This window comes from Peromyscus maniculatus, chromosome 4 (assembly GCF_049852395.1).
Source record: "Peromyscus maniculatus bairdii isolate BWxNUB_F1_BW_parent chromosome 4, HU_Pman_BW_mat_3.1, whole genome shotgun sequence".
Classification (NCBI taxonomy): Eukaryota; Metazoa; Chordata; class Mammalia; order Rodentia; family Cricetidae; genus Peromyscus; species Peromyscus maniculatus.
The window spans coordinates 90074515-90089563 of record NC_134855.1 but is presented as its reverse complement, the minus strand read 5'-3'; the positions used below and the strand labels follow the sequence as shown (position 1 = coordinate 90089563).

The following is a 15049-nucleotide window of genomic DNA, read 5'->3' as shown; positions in this document are numbered from 1 at the left end:
ATTAAAGCCACCACACCCACTGAGAAAACTGCTCTTTACATTAAGTTATGCAATAGAAAATGGGTTTGGAGAGATGGCTCAGTGGTTAAGAGCACTCGCTGCATTCTTAGAAGACCTGGGTTCAATTCCCAACTCCCACATGGCAGCTCACAAACATCTGTAACTCCAGTCCCAGGGGATTCAAAGCCCTCTTCTGTGCCATCTCTGTGGTCACCAGACACACAGGTGGGTGCACAGACAAAATACCCATACACATCAAATAAATACCATTAACTTACTTTTAAAAAAGAAATAGAAAATAGGTTTAAAGCAAGTTATTTACAAGCTCCTCTTTTAAAAACGTTTTGAATTAAAACACAATTATACCATTTCCCCTTCCTTTTGTTTCCCCCAACCCTTTCCATGTCAGTCCCTCTCAAATTCCTGCTTCTTTTTGTGATTGTTTTACACATATGCATGCACACACCTAAGTATATAAACACTACCTGCTTAGTCTGACTAGTGCTATATACGTGTATGTGTATGATTTCAAGGCTAACTACTCTGTACCAGACAATCAATTAGGAGGCTCATCCCAGGGGAAGACGATACTCTCTAACTCTCAGTATTCCCTGGTTACTTACAGCTCATCTTACAGTTAACATAGCTTCTACCCAACAGGATTTGCACTGTGATTCTCAGTGAGTATTTTTAATCACTGTGTAAAGTTTACTTTCATAATTATTAAAGTATCAAAACAGAGCAGATATATGCATCCCAGTTCAGAGCAGCAAAACTTATCCTAAGAACAAAAAACTCCCTGGAGTTTATTTAATACTAAGTCAGATTCAAAAGGACTGCACCATTCTCTAAATTTTGGATTTAGTCTTGGAATTTAGAATTCTCTAAATTGAGAATATTTAATCACAAGTCGGTAGGAGATGGGCTGCTCACAAGGATAGTACACTCATAAAATGAAAAAGACAGTGATCTGTCAGGAAAGAACACTAAAATTCAAAGACATTTAGAACTGTCAAGTTATGAGGGTCAATTATGACAAACACTAAACTGTGCCATGTAAAGTCAGTTTTTCTTTCAGATAAATAAGTTGATGTATCATCCTTTGGGGTTTGTTTGTTTGTATGGGGAACAGGGTCTCAGGGAGCCCAGAATGGTCACCAAGTTGCTATGTAGCCGAAGATGACCTTGTCCTGTCTCTGCCTTCCAAGTGCGGGGGTTTCAGGTATTACCAATCCTGAGCTTTGATTTGTCTTGAAATTAGATATGGTCATGTAGCTCTGATCAATGAAGCCTTTAAAAAGGCTTTCCTCCCTTTTTTTCTAAAGACAGTCTCATACCATACCTCACACTAGTCTGTAACTCACTATGTAGACCTAGGCTAGCCTTGAACTCACTCAATTCTACTTCAGCCTACCAAGTGCTGGGATTACAGAAGTCAATTTACCATACCCTACTTTAAATAAATGACCAGTTTGTGATTTCTACCAGTTTCACCATTATCATGACAGCCTGCCATAGGTCAGAATATCAGAACTCTGCAGATACATTCCTGAGCAAGGCCAACACAAAACAAAGCCCCCAGACAAATGTGCATTCCGAATCAAGGCGAAACAAAGCGCTGTTGTTTAACCTGAGACCTGGGGACTGTTTGCTACTGCAAAGTAATTTAGTCCTTCCATACTGATAAGCCATACAAGTAATGTTGTGAGTATAGAATGATTTGGTCCATCCCATTAAATAAGATGTAAACTGATGCTCCCAAAGAGACATAATTTCTTTCTAAGTATTACTTAAGTTTCCAAACAGGTCTGTCAATAAGATTAAAAATTATTTATATGTAGTATCAGTAAACCAGTAACTCACTCAATGAATGTCACCCCATAAAGGTTGAGAAATGGTCTGCCAACCTCTCTTCATCTCAAAACATATTTTCTTTTTTTTTTTTTTTTTTTTTTGGTTTTTTCGAGACAGGGTTTCTCTGTGTAGCTTTGCGCCTTTCCTGGGACTCACTTGGTAGCCCAGGCTGGCCTCGAACTCACGGAGATCCGCCTGCCTCTGCCTCCCGAGTGCTGGGATTAAAGGCGTGCGCCACCACCGCTCGGCTTTTTTTTTTTTTTCAAAACATATTTTCTAGGTGAGAATCACTCCATTTTCCATGTCGGTCATCAGGTAATTATTAGTGTAGGGAATCACATAAAAGATATATACATTTTTTCCCCTTTTTTCTTTTTTAAAGAGACAGGGTGTCAGTGTGCGGCCCTGGCTGTTCTGAAACTCACTACATAGACCAGGTTGGCCTCAAACTCAGAGAGATCCATCTACCTCGGCCTCCTGAGAGCTGACTTAAGAACCAGGATGTCCAAAACAAAAAGGCCAGGGATGTTTTCAGCTACTATCCCGTGAATCCTCCATGGATAAAATGCCAAATGTTGGTCAATACTTAATATTGTTTACTACAATAGTATATTCTGTTGATGATGGTAGTAAGTAGTATAGGGCATAGGCAGGGTTTTTCTAGTAATGAACAAAATTATATTTCGAAATTAAGCAGCACAGACAGGGAAGTACTTTCATAGTTCAGAAAGGCAGACCCAGAAGAGTGGATGCTTCACTACTACTGAATAACATTTCTACACTGTAGGGCTGTATTCTGGTTGGTCTGTACTCTGAATTCTTTCCAGGTACTTGGAACATGGGGAACATTCTTATAAGCTTGTTTTCCTCAACAATCACCCATTCTTTCATTTCTTCACTCATTTAACAGCAAATATCAAATGCACGTGCTGAATTAATGACCACTGGAGGCCTAGGGAAATACATGTGCTGAGTTAATGACCACTGTAGCCCTAGGGAAAGCCTTAATCCTATGGGGGGAAGGGGTGGCACTTCTACAGATAACCTCAGAAGAAATCCTTCTAATCAATTCACACTAAGATGTGAAAAACTGTTTCTTTGCCTCCTCTCCAAAAGCCTCCCCTTGAAAAGTTCAGAGATTTTACTGGAAAGACTTGGAGATAATTTCAGTTTACAGATGAGATCAAATGACCTGAATCCCAGGAACACTGAATTGCTACCAGGAGAGCCTGGTTAGAGCTGTGACTTCAAGTAAGAATGCCTACTAATGCAGCTGCAAATGTCTCAAGAGTAGTGACAGAAGAATCATATGCAGGTCATGGGTACCTGGGAAACTAGCTCAAAGCAAACGAATTTCAGGTAATGAATAACACATAAAGAAAGGAGGAGTCACAGGGGAAGGGAGTCACACAAGACCTTTCAGAACAGCCTTTACTCCATCTCTACATGCAAAATGACTCAAAAGCAAGTTCAATAGATTTAACAAAAACATTTCCAAAGAATATACTTAGAAAGAACAAGAAACAGTAAGCACAGCATTTGAACCTGCTAAGGAAAAGTCAAATTAGATCCTATCCAATCACCACAGTACGCTCCTGGTTTAAGATATGCCTTTAAAGTCTGCTTTCCTGAAGATGTGGGTGAAAGACCCTCTCTTAAAAAACAAGGTGGACAGCTTCTTAGGAACTTCCAAGGCTGACCTCTGCCCTACAGACACACCTGGGATGCTGAAGCACCAAGATTACCATGGTTACTGGTCTACACCACAAAAAAATGAAGCCTTGTTAAAAAACAGAAACAAGAAAGAAAGCAAGTAGTTTTTTAAATGGTTTTATAGACTGGGAAATCCAAGATTCAAAGGCCACATCTATTAAGGGCTTTCTTCCTACAATAACATGGTGGAAGATGGGGGTGGGGGGTAAATGAGAAAGTGGAAGAAAATAAAAGAGGATAGTGTATAACTGGAACTGGGATTATAGACTTGTGACACCTCACCTACCCTTTGGGGGCTTTTTTTTAAAATGTGGGCTCCAGGATCAAACTCAGATTTAACAGGCTTGCATCCTACAGTGACATTTGGGGTAACTGTTTCTTAGGATCTGTGTGATTTTAACATGTTTATAGGTACTCCAGCCCGTGGTCAGTAGATTGATAGTATCACCCCCTTAAGAGTTTCACACCCCCAAATGTCCTATAGAGGGGAAAATACACTCCGCTGAGACCCAAAGACATAAAAGTTCACAAACTCCCAAATCCTTGTGCGCCCGAGAGCTCTGAGTATGTCTATGTATGTATGTGTGTATCAGACCTCTCTGACATGTCTCATCTACAACATTCCCCAGTCTTGCTTCATATAATATTAACCAACATGAACTTTCAAAAGACCAGGCCTACTGTTCCCAATAGAAGTAATTTTTTTTTCTGGATTCCTAGTCTTTGAACAATTTCCTCAAAAACATACCCTACCTCTCCTTCTATTAAATGTCTTATAAAAGCTTTTCAATTGTTGGCTCTACAGCGACTTTACTCAGTTCAGGCTGTCATTCAGATATCAACGAAGGAAGAGTATCACATTCGGTTTTTGTTACTAATTTCACACCAAATTAGCTTCATACTTGTTGCCTGGCACATTTCTTGCATACAGCTGACTTGATTCAGTACTGTGCTGGGCAGCGAGGCAATCCAAACCTTGGTAAGCGATGACTGAAGTTTAAAGGTTTTGGTATTAGTAAGCGTGAACTGCTGACTACTCATGAAGTAGTTTGCTTTGGGGCTGCATTTCTTTTCACGGAGTTATTATGTACATTCATTTCAAATACAAAATAGTGTACCATAGTTTTAAAGGAACATATGTTTCCAGCTGTTCTCCACAATCTTTAAAAAGAGACCCTACAAATTTTATGAATTCTATTCATCTTAGAAACACCTAATTTGGGGGGAGGGGCCTAGGCACAAAACTTAAGTGTGGCCAATATGAGCAGAGAATGTCATTAGTGTGTGGGGCTGATTCCTGTGTACACAAAGGTATACTCACATAAATATCTCCGAAACGGAAGTAAATAAAAAGAAAACACTTTGTGCAGTAGTAAGAGTGAGACAGATGAGGCAGCGGTGTGGCCTCCGTGGGTTCCGAGTGTATCAGTGTAACCTTGCACATGGTGGGTTCCGAGTGTATCAGAGTAACCTTGCACATGTTACTTGACTTCCCTGAGCCTGTTTCCTTGTGGAAACGACGATAATAACACTACCTATTCCAAAGCAACGCTCTTAAAACAATTCAGCACATAGAAAACAAAATAAATATCACTCGTCATAGTTTATTACAAGGCCAGCTACTGGCCAAGTAAAAGCCTCCGTGCATGAACTTCTGACTCGAAGAAGCTGATTGATTGAACAGAAGAAAAATTCTGAATGATGTCACCCAAGTTGCAGGTATCAAAGAGGACTAGTGTTTCAGAATACTTTAAAGTACGAAACTGGCGACAATTACAGAACTCATTTCTCTCCCAACTACTCTTTCTCCAAAATCTGCAAAGAAACTGATACAGATATGTTTTCAAGGAACTTTATAAGCCACTAGAAAACAACTCAACTCTTTGTTATCGCCATACGTAAGCCCAGTTAAGCGCCTAGGTACAATTACAGAGTAACTTTTCAGAAAGTACAACGAGGTTTTAAACGTTGCAGTCAACAATTCTTAGGCAGATATGTCAAAATTTCTGTCCTGAGAAACAAAAGCCGATCTGTCTGGGAACCAAAAAAAAAAAAAAAATCCCTCCGAAAATAAGGAAATGCCTCCGCCGCCGGGCCTCGGCAGCTCTCGCGAAAACCTGTCTTCCTCGCACAGCAACGCTCTCACGCGCCCCGTCCTTCCTCCCTTCCTTCCCCGTCCGGTAGAGATGTCGACTCCACCCGAAGAGAAAGAAATGACAGCAAGTGTGGTCCACGCCTCTCCCGCCAGGACCCCTGAGGCCTGCAGCCCCAACCTCCCGGCCGTGGCCCGCCCGGGGGGCTCCCGCGGGAGACCGGCGGCCCCACCCGCCTGCGCCCCGCCCCGCCCCCGGCCGCCCTCCCCGGGAAAGGCCGCCGCCGCCGCCGCTGCCGCGGGGCCTGCAGGTGGGCCCGGCCAGCCGCTCCAGAAGCCTGCGCACGAGCAGCAGCAGCAGCAGCCGCCGCAGCGGAGGGCCCAACCCGCGCCGGCCCGCACTTACCGGCGCCTCATGGTACCGCAGCGCCGCAGCCCAGCCACCGTGCTGACGAACCGCGCCCGGACAGCTCGCAGCGTCCCCGGGATCCCGAGCCGGGCCCCACTCCCAGCCATTCAAACGCCGCCGCGCGCGGCCCGCCGGGATAGCTGCCCCCGTGGGCGTCCCGCGGGCGGGCCCCGCCCAGCGCAGGCTCCGCCCCCTCCGAGGCCTGCGGGGCAGCGGCGCCCCCTCGTGGCCGCAGGTGCTCGCGGACGCTTTGCTATGGCGGAGCAAATAATGCGGCTAGAACAGAGGTTATCTAGGAAGGGAGAGCAAGACCCTGGGGGCTAGGGATAATCCAGGACGACAGGAACCGCACCCGGGGCAGACAATCTGCTGTTAAAACACGGTTCAAGGAAAGATGAACATTCATTCTCCTTTAAACGACCAGGATATATGGTGGTTAAAAGCGTAGACTCTGAAGCTGTGCGACCTTGGACAAATCACATAAACTGTGTGTGTGTGTGCCTTTGATTTCCTCATCTGTAAAACGGGCATGATAACCGTGTATCTGCCTCTTCATGTTGCTGTGGATAGCAAATGGGTTTATGCATACAAAATTATTCGGAGAGTGCCTGGCTCCTAGTAAGCTCTTTATAATTCCTGACTATCTTGTTTTGTTTGCTGTTATGTGCTAGACTTCGAGAATCTTCTCTTTTAACAATCTTTATAAACTTTATTATTTAAAAAATACCTTGCAACACCCAGCTTTCAAAACTCACTGACTACTGCAAGAAACTTAAGGCAAGAAATGCCATGATAAAGGTCCTCCCTCTCCTCTCCTCGGGAAGCAAGTTCAGTTTCGTTGAGGTGGGAACACTTGACTATGAGATTAGGATTGGTTTTGCCGAGGACAATTCTCTTGATCAGAGTCTAGTCAGGGCAAGCCACTGGTCAGGGTTAACCAAACTGACACAGTACGTCTGTCTTCTGTGGCAGAAACCAAGCAAGTAGGGCATTTGATGGAAGCCTTCCTCACAATCAGACTACATCCCATAGCTTTTTTACACGCTCCTTTAAGAACTCTTAGGGATTAAAGCAAGGGCTGCTTAAATTAGGTTCAACAACATATTTAAAGACTTCCTATGTGCCTAGCAGATGTGTCTCCAGGTGCTGGAGACAACAGGAAGTGTCTCTCAATGACTAGGAAGTCAGAGAGTGATAGTCCCAATACACCACACTGCGTGAAGTCATGAAAGGTATATTCTAAATGCTGTGGGCATTCAGAGCACTAATTGGAGCTGAGGGGCCATTAGGTGATTACAATGTAATGCATTTTCCTTCTGCAGTAACAGGGCCCTTATTTAATCCAAAAAAATAAGTAACAATGAAAATTTGAAGCAACCAGTTATGGCAATGGGAAAATATTTTTGGAATACTTTGTGTGAGCCATGTCTTTGAGAGTTTCTCAGATGATGCCAAGCACAAGCAGGCACATGCCTCCATGTGTGGCCACACCTGTTAGCTCCAGCTGGCTGAGTGAGTGAAAGGAACTGGGGCAAGACAGACTACTTCCCAAGCATGGCTTCTACGAGGTAGGTGGTGTTATTTTAAAATAAAAACTTAACACACATGAAGTCACTTTCTCTCAAGGTATTTCTTCATCATCATAAACACGAATTTCTTGATGGCCCACTCTGCCATAAAGATCTTTGCTGGGCCCTCAGCGGAGGAGAATAAAGAGAGTAAGACATGTTGCTTACCTCAAGAGAGGCTGAGTGGTATGGTAGCAAATAGCAGAGACCCAAGATTGCTTGAGTAACAGGAAAATCTCATCAAAAATAAGGAGTCCACGTGCCTAAAGACCAGAAAAGAACTTCAGTGTTCTCATTTGTGGAACATGATAAAATATAGTCTCAAAAAGGTTCTTTTTCTAGACCCAGAATCTAAAATTTCCATCAGTGATGAGCTGCCCAGGCTTCCCAGCTCTCGTATTTTAGCATAAAGATTAAAGAAAGCTGTGTAGGTATTGAACCTTTTGAAATACACACAAATCGTACCACTTTGATATTGGAAGCACCAATACTTTTCCTATCAATAAAGTTGAATTTGTTTCTTGATACTCAATAAAGCTTGATTTTTTTTTAATTAAAGAAGCATGGCATGGGCCTGGGGAAATAGCTCAGTTGGTGTATAGTGCTTGCTTGCAAGCACAAGATCTGAGTGCAGTTCTCAGAATCCATATTTTAAAAGCTAGGTGTGATGGCACATGATTATAATCCCCATGATGAGGAGGTGGAGACAGGTGGATGGAAACCTGGGGCTCCCTGGCTAGCTGGTAGACTGCTCAAAAAGGGGAGGGGAACTGTAAAGAGCAGTGGTACTTGCCTTTAAATCCCCAGACCCAGGGGGTGGGGAGCATGGAAAGAGGCAGGCAGATCTCTGAGTTCCAGGCTTGCCTGGTCTACAGAGTGAGTTCCAGGACAGCCAGGGCTCTTCACAGAGAAACCCTGTCTCAAAACAAAACAAAACAAAACAAAAACAAAACAAAACACAAAGGCGGGGGAGGGGCAGCAAGCCGGCTCAGTGGATAAAGGCACTTGCTGACCTGAGTCTGAGATCCAGGACTAATGGAACCCACGTAAAGGTGGTGGAGAAAACCAACTCCTGCAGGTTGTCCTTTGACCTCTCCAACCCAGTTTTGGCATCACACACACACACACACACACACACACACACACACACACAGAGGCACTTGTGCACCATACTATAAATGAATAAATAAATAAATAAATAAATAAATAAATAAATAAATAAAAACATTGCTAGGAGCAGGGAGAGGAGGATCAGCAATTTGAGGCTAGCCTGAGCTACACATTTTTCTCTCCCTCTTGGTCACTATCCAGAAAACCATCTCCAAGCACAAACCAACAAAAACACATACCCTGAAAAATTCATTGCCAACACACCACCGCCGCTGCCGCCCACCCCCCCCCCCCAGCAAAATGACTAGGTGTGGTGTCCCAGGATTTAGGAGGCAGAGGCAGGCAGGTATCTGTAAATTTAAGGCTATCATGGTCTATATAATGAGTTCTAGAGCAGCCAAGACTATGCAGTAAGAACCTATTTTAAAACAAACAAAATCTAGACAATGATGCCTTAGGAATGACATCGAGGTTGGCCTCGGATCTCTGTATGCACACACATGCATGCACAGCCACACACACTTGTACCTGCAATCCCATGAACATAAGAATAGCCTTTCCGTATTTTCCATATCCCAACATGAATACCTGTGCGCAAAAGGTGGCCAATTCCAGACCTTTCCAGTGGACAGTCTGCAAAGGATTCTACCCTTCGTCTTTTCCTTGTGAGCAAACAGGTAGCTGAGTTAGTCTTCATGCCTCATTCCCTGCAATGACGTAGGACCACTCAGCGGCAATGTGCAGAGAAGCTCATATCCATAGACACCCATAGAGTAAAGAACTCTATGCAAAGGCCTACATATGCCTCTTAGTGCAAATTAGGAGTGGGGTGGTGAAGGAGGGTTTGAGCTGGGCCTGCCAAGCTGGCCAGGATTCTGACAGGTGTGCTGTTCAAGACAGAGAACAGAAAGTGTGCAGTAAGTGTAAGGATCACTGTCTACCCTATTGGAGTAGGGTGAGCACAGCTTTGGAGAGTGGCAGGCATGAAGACTGAAACCTACGTGGGACCCCAGAATGTTGTAAGCACCTGGGTTTATCACGGTGGTTGGAGGCACTTGAGGATTCCACAGAAACTGCTAAGGAGGGCAGTGATAGTTACTTCATTCTTCTGAGGCCTGATCCATCACCAGGGTGCAGAGTGGCCCGGAAGGGCAAGGAGGGCTGGTGGCAAGAACCATAGTTATGAAGATGAGGATCGGAGGTTTAGAGAACTGTAGCATTGACTGCCTTCAATATTGTGTTCATCCTCTTGGAGTGGCGTAAAGAGACAGGGTTTGAAGAGACCTGCCCACAGCAACAGATCATCTATTCCATAAGCAACATCCACTGCTCTGCTTCAGGCACCTCTGGAAAATTCCAGCCAGTTGGCAAAGTCAATCCCCATCTTCCTGTGCAGGCTGTGGAAGGAAGTAGCCTCAGTGTCAGATAAGGCAGCTCCTGGTTTGCTGGACTTGTGATGGTCTCAAATACCAAAATGCCAACACCCTGCTTTGTGCTACTAATTACGATCTTGTTTGTTTCTGGCGGACAGAAGAGGGAAGTATTAAAGGGTTTGGGGATTCTATTGTGAGGACAACTGGTTTCTGATGCATCTGCAAACTCTCTTACAGCCGGGAAATGGAACATTTTAGAGAAGACGTTTCAACCTATCGGATTCTCCTAAGTATGTGATTCTGTTAGAGAGAGACTGACAGGTACCCAAGGATGTTCACAGCGATGTGTGTGTGTGTGTGTGTGTGTGTGTGTGTGTGTGTGTGTGTGTGTAATAGTGAAAGATGGAAATGGCCTCAATGTCCACCAGTTTGAGACTAAGTTCAAATGCATCCGTGTCACATAGGCTTTGCATCCTTGAAAAATAATCAGCTAGATTTGCATGACAGACATGCGAGACAGATTAAATAAAAAAAAAAGAGTAAGTTAATAGAGTTTAGGGTGTTCCTATTGATTTAATGAGTAAATCAAATATTCCATCCATAAATGCGTGTGTTTTTATATTCATTTATTTATTTGTGTATGTAGGTCAGTTTTCTTTTTCCATCATGTGGGTCCCAGAGATCAAGCTCAGGTTGTTAGGCTTGGTAGCAAGTGACTTTATCCACTGAGTCATCTCTCCAGCTCCCCCAATATAGGTTTTAAGGAATGACTATCTTTTGAAGCATTAGAAGTTACTGAATTCTGCTCCCCACTTGTATTATTTGCTTGGGCTGACCTAGTAAAGTATGAGTGGGTTAGATGTCAGAAACTTACATTCTCACTGTTCAGGAAGCTGGGAAGCTCAAGATCAATGTGTGAGCTAGTTCAGTCCAGAGGTTAGGGTTCTCTTCGTGGTCTGCAGATGGCTGCTTCCCTGCTGAATTATCACATGGAAGGAAGGGGAAGAGAGCTATTTTTGATCTCTTTTCTCTTCTTATAGGGTTATTAATGCTATCATGAGGGCTCCACCTTTATGACTTCATCCAAACCTAAATGCTTCTCAAAGCTCTATCTCAAAAAAATAATCACACTAGGGATTAGAATTTCAACATACGAGATCTGTGAGAGACCCAGACATTAATTAGTCCATCATAGTCCTCCAAAAATCTAAGGCTGTAAATAATGCTTTTTATTTGAACTGATTACTGTTTTAAAAATTAGCACAAAGGAAAATTTTTTTCTAAAGGACTTGGATTGGTCATTCAGATTTAGGGACAGTTTAGCCCACTTTGAAGAGGCTTAAATTACTCACTGGAATGAATGGATGGATCCAGAGTAACCAAACTTGGAGAGACCTGTTAGGCCATCATGTTATATCATTATGACTCATGCTACGGTTGTCATTCTTATCCTTTAATGGGTTCTGTGGGAATGGAAACCCTCCCAGCTTCCTAAGCAAGTGCTGGAGGAAAGCATACCATAATGGGGACTTGTTAAAACATGGATTGCACAACAACACTCTTGAAATGAAGAAAAGGTAATTGCCAAGAAGAATGGTATGACTAAATCAACATCATCTCAGAACACCACACTACCCGTTCCTTTCACCCTGGCAGGAGCATCTTATGACACTGCAGTCATGAACCAGAAAAGGAAAATCCTGAAAATTAGAATCCATATGGTTATTATGTGGCCACCCAACAATAATTAGTAAGGCATGGTCCCCCTCCCCACAATGTGATTTGAAAACACAGACAGACAAAACGGAGGGTGAAAGTTTCCCTTTAAGACCCTGTTACTAACACAGAAAAAAAAAATGTGTCATGAAAGGTGGTCTTTGAGGGTTGATGATGGCAGAGTCAAAAGGATTTGCCCATGCAATCCATTTTATTGACACAGCAAGGAGGTTCAGGGGCTATTAGAGCATGCCGGGCTGACTGGTAGGACAAGAAAGGTTAGTCAGATGGAAGTATTATAGAGATACTGTCAGATGCTATGACAGAAAGCTCAGGACATGTTTATAAAAGATTCCCGTCTCTCTAGGGTTATCCATTCTTGCAAAGATGGCTGAATAAAAAGTTTCCTCATTCAGATTTTAATCCAAATGAAACCAGTTGGAGAATGGCATGAAAGAGATTTTCTGACATCTGGGAGGAGGCAAAGGATGAAATGCAGGAACCAACGCAAAAGAGGCTTGAGGGGTTAGCTCGGGAGTAGGGCAGCCACCTGGTATGTCTGATCCCCAACCCTGCAAGATAAATCAAAGTGGTACAAATGTACAGGTGCCGCTTATTATAATAGTCAAACAAAACAACCCATGAGCTACTGAACCGAGGCTTGTCTGTTTTCTATAACTAAAATAATGTTTGCTCAAAAATACGAAGTAAGGGAAATTGAATGTTTATTTTACAGTTTCAGTATTCTGAATTTTCTGACGAGTTTTCCAAATCACTTCTGGCCCAGTCAGAGGTACACAAAGAGGTTCTCAAAGACTGAACATTTTTGCTTGAATTCATTTGTAAAAAATAAAACCTTTTTTTATTTTAGGGCGAAAAAATGTTTTTGTTCTGTGATTTTTTTTTGTTTTGTTTTGTTTTGTTTTTTCAAGACAGGGTTTCTCTGTGTAGCTTTGTGCCTCTCCTGGAACTCACTTGGTAGCCCAGGCTGGCCTCGAACTCACAGAGATCCACCTGGCTCTGCCTCCCGAGTGCTGGGATTAAAGGCGTGCGCCACCACCGCCCGGCTCCCGTGATTTTTTTTTAGGTCCTTCTGTACAACAACTATCAAAAGACCCACAAGAAATACTGATGCCCAGGGCTTACTCAGAGTGAGTGAATCAGAATCCCAGGCACTAGTAACTTTTTAAGGCTTCAAAGGCACTTTATCGTTTTCTTCAGTGTGTCATACTTTACGAATTCATGTTTCTTTTCCTCAGCACCACCGATGAGTTGGTTTTGAAACAATTCATGGATTAGGAGAGCAGCTGGCATGGTTACTGACCTTGCCCTTTAGGATGGCTCTGCCTACAGGAGGCAGGTTCTCCTGTATCCCAATCTGTGTTGCTGTCTATGCCCATAGAGCAACACAGAAACTGCTTCCAGCTGCTAAAACAGCATTGTTATATTTGTCTTCCTTGCCACTGCTTTTCGAATGCTTTGAACTTGAAAACTGCAGAGTGTGTTTTCGCCAAGGGCAACATTGTGGGGCCGAAGATGGACCTGGGGCGACTGCAGCTGCCGCTTTGGTGCAAGGTCACCTTAGCCACCCTTGGAAAGAACCCCGAAAAACAAAATTAGTATTTTTCAGTGCTCCCCAGATGATTCTCATGTGCCTCCAGAGCAGACAGACATTAGACTTCCAGGCTTAGAATTGCTATAATTAATGCCAAAAGAATTTTCAGCACAATTCAGAGACCCAGGAAAAGCGTGGGAAACCAACAAAAGGATCTGAGATCTTATTTCTTTGAGTGTCTTATCAGTTGAGCCCTTTCCCCCCCTAGGAGTGTATACCGATGGAAAGTATAGTAGGCAAAATGGTTTTTGTTTTTGATTATTTATTTTATTGGTGTTTTGCTTGCATGTACGTCGGTGTGAGGGTGTCAGATCCCCTGGAACTGGAGTTACAGTTGTGAGCTGCCATGTGGCTGCTGGTAATCAAACCCAGGTCCTCTGGAAGAGCAGCCAGTACTCTTAACCAATGAGCCATCTCTCCAGCCCAGTTTTTGTTTTTGACAGTGTCTATGTAGTCCAGGCTGGCCTGGAACTCCTCTGGTCTCCACTTCCAGAGTGCTGGGATTGAAGGCAGGTTCCACAACCAGCACAAAATATTATTTGTTGACAGCAAGTATATATAACCCATTCTAGAACTAGAAGACACTCTCATCTAAGTTTATTTTATAGATGAAGAAATTAAGATGAAGAGGGTCCCTAACCGAACAACCAGGTAATTCATGCCCATTCTGGTTTAGAATCCAGGTTTCCTGGGTTTATGAACAAACATACTAGAGCAAGGGAGATGGCTCAGGGGTTAAAGAACCCACACTGCTCTTATAGAGGACCTGGGTTTGACTCCCAGCACTAATGTCTGGGAGCTAACAACCACTTGTAACTCCAGCTCCAGATCAGACACCTTCTGGCCTTCTCAGACTCCTGTACTTATTTGCAATATACCCACACAGAGACACACATGAACATGCACAATTTTTAAATTCCTAACAAAACAAAACAAAACCCTCACACATTTCCTTTCAAACCATATTCAAAACCCCATTTTTGATGCATGCATTCACATGCACGTATACACACACACACACACACACACACACACACACACACACACACACACACATTCGATCTTTAATGATATTCTGATAATTTTTTAAAAAGAATAAGCAGATCTAGCCAGGCAGTGGTGTTGCACACCTTTAATCCCAGCACTGGGGAGGCAGAGGCAGGTGGATTTCTGTGAGTTCAAGGCCAGCCTGGTCTACAGAGTGAGATTCAGGAGACAGGCACCAAAACAACACAGAGAAACTGTCTCAAAAAAACAAAAACAAAAAACAAAAACAAAAAATCCCTACAAAATCCAAACAAACAAACAAACAAAAACAATGACAAGGGAAAGAACAAGTGAAGCTTATGGAGATGCCCTAAATTTTTCTCATGAAGCATTCTTACATGCATAAAGCAGTCATCCCTACAATATTCCATGGAACAGAATCTGTTGGTTGAGAGAGAGAAAAAAAGAAAGAAGAAAGGCCCTACATCTTGGCAAATGTCTTTAATCTTGGGGGAGAGAGGTAGGCTAATCTCTGTGAATCTGAGGCCAGTCAGGTATATATAGTGAGAGCCTGTCTCAAAAAATAAATTTTTAAACTGTAGGTAAGGAAAG

The 15049-nt window shown here is 43.2% G+C and overlaps 1 protein-coding gene across 2 annotated transcripts in view; it reads right to left on the bottom strand.

Annotated features, from left to right (window-relative positions):
- The window catches only part of Katnbl1 (katanin regulatory subunit B1 like 1), a 37189-nt gene extending 30987 nt beyond the window's left edge, over positions 1 to 6202 (bottom strand). For both annotated transcript variants that reach the window (XM_076570296.1, XM_076570295.1), the window contains exon 1: positions 6066 to 6202. The gene's annotated coding sequence lies outside the window, so the exon portion shown is untranslated. The remainder of the gene's footprint in view (positions 1 to 6065) is intronic.
- Positions 6203 to 15049: the final 8847 nt, after the last annotated feature.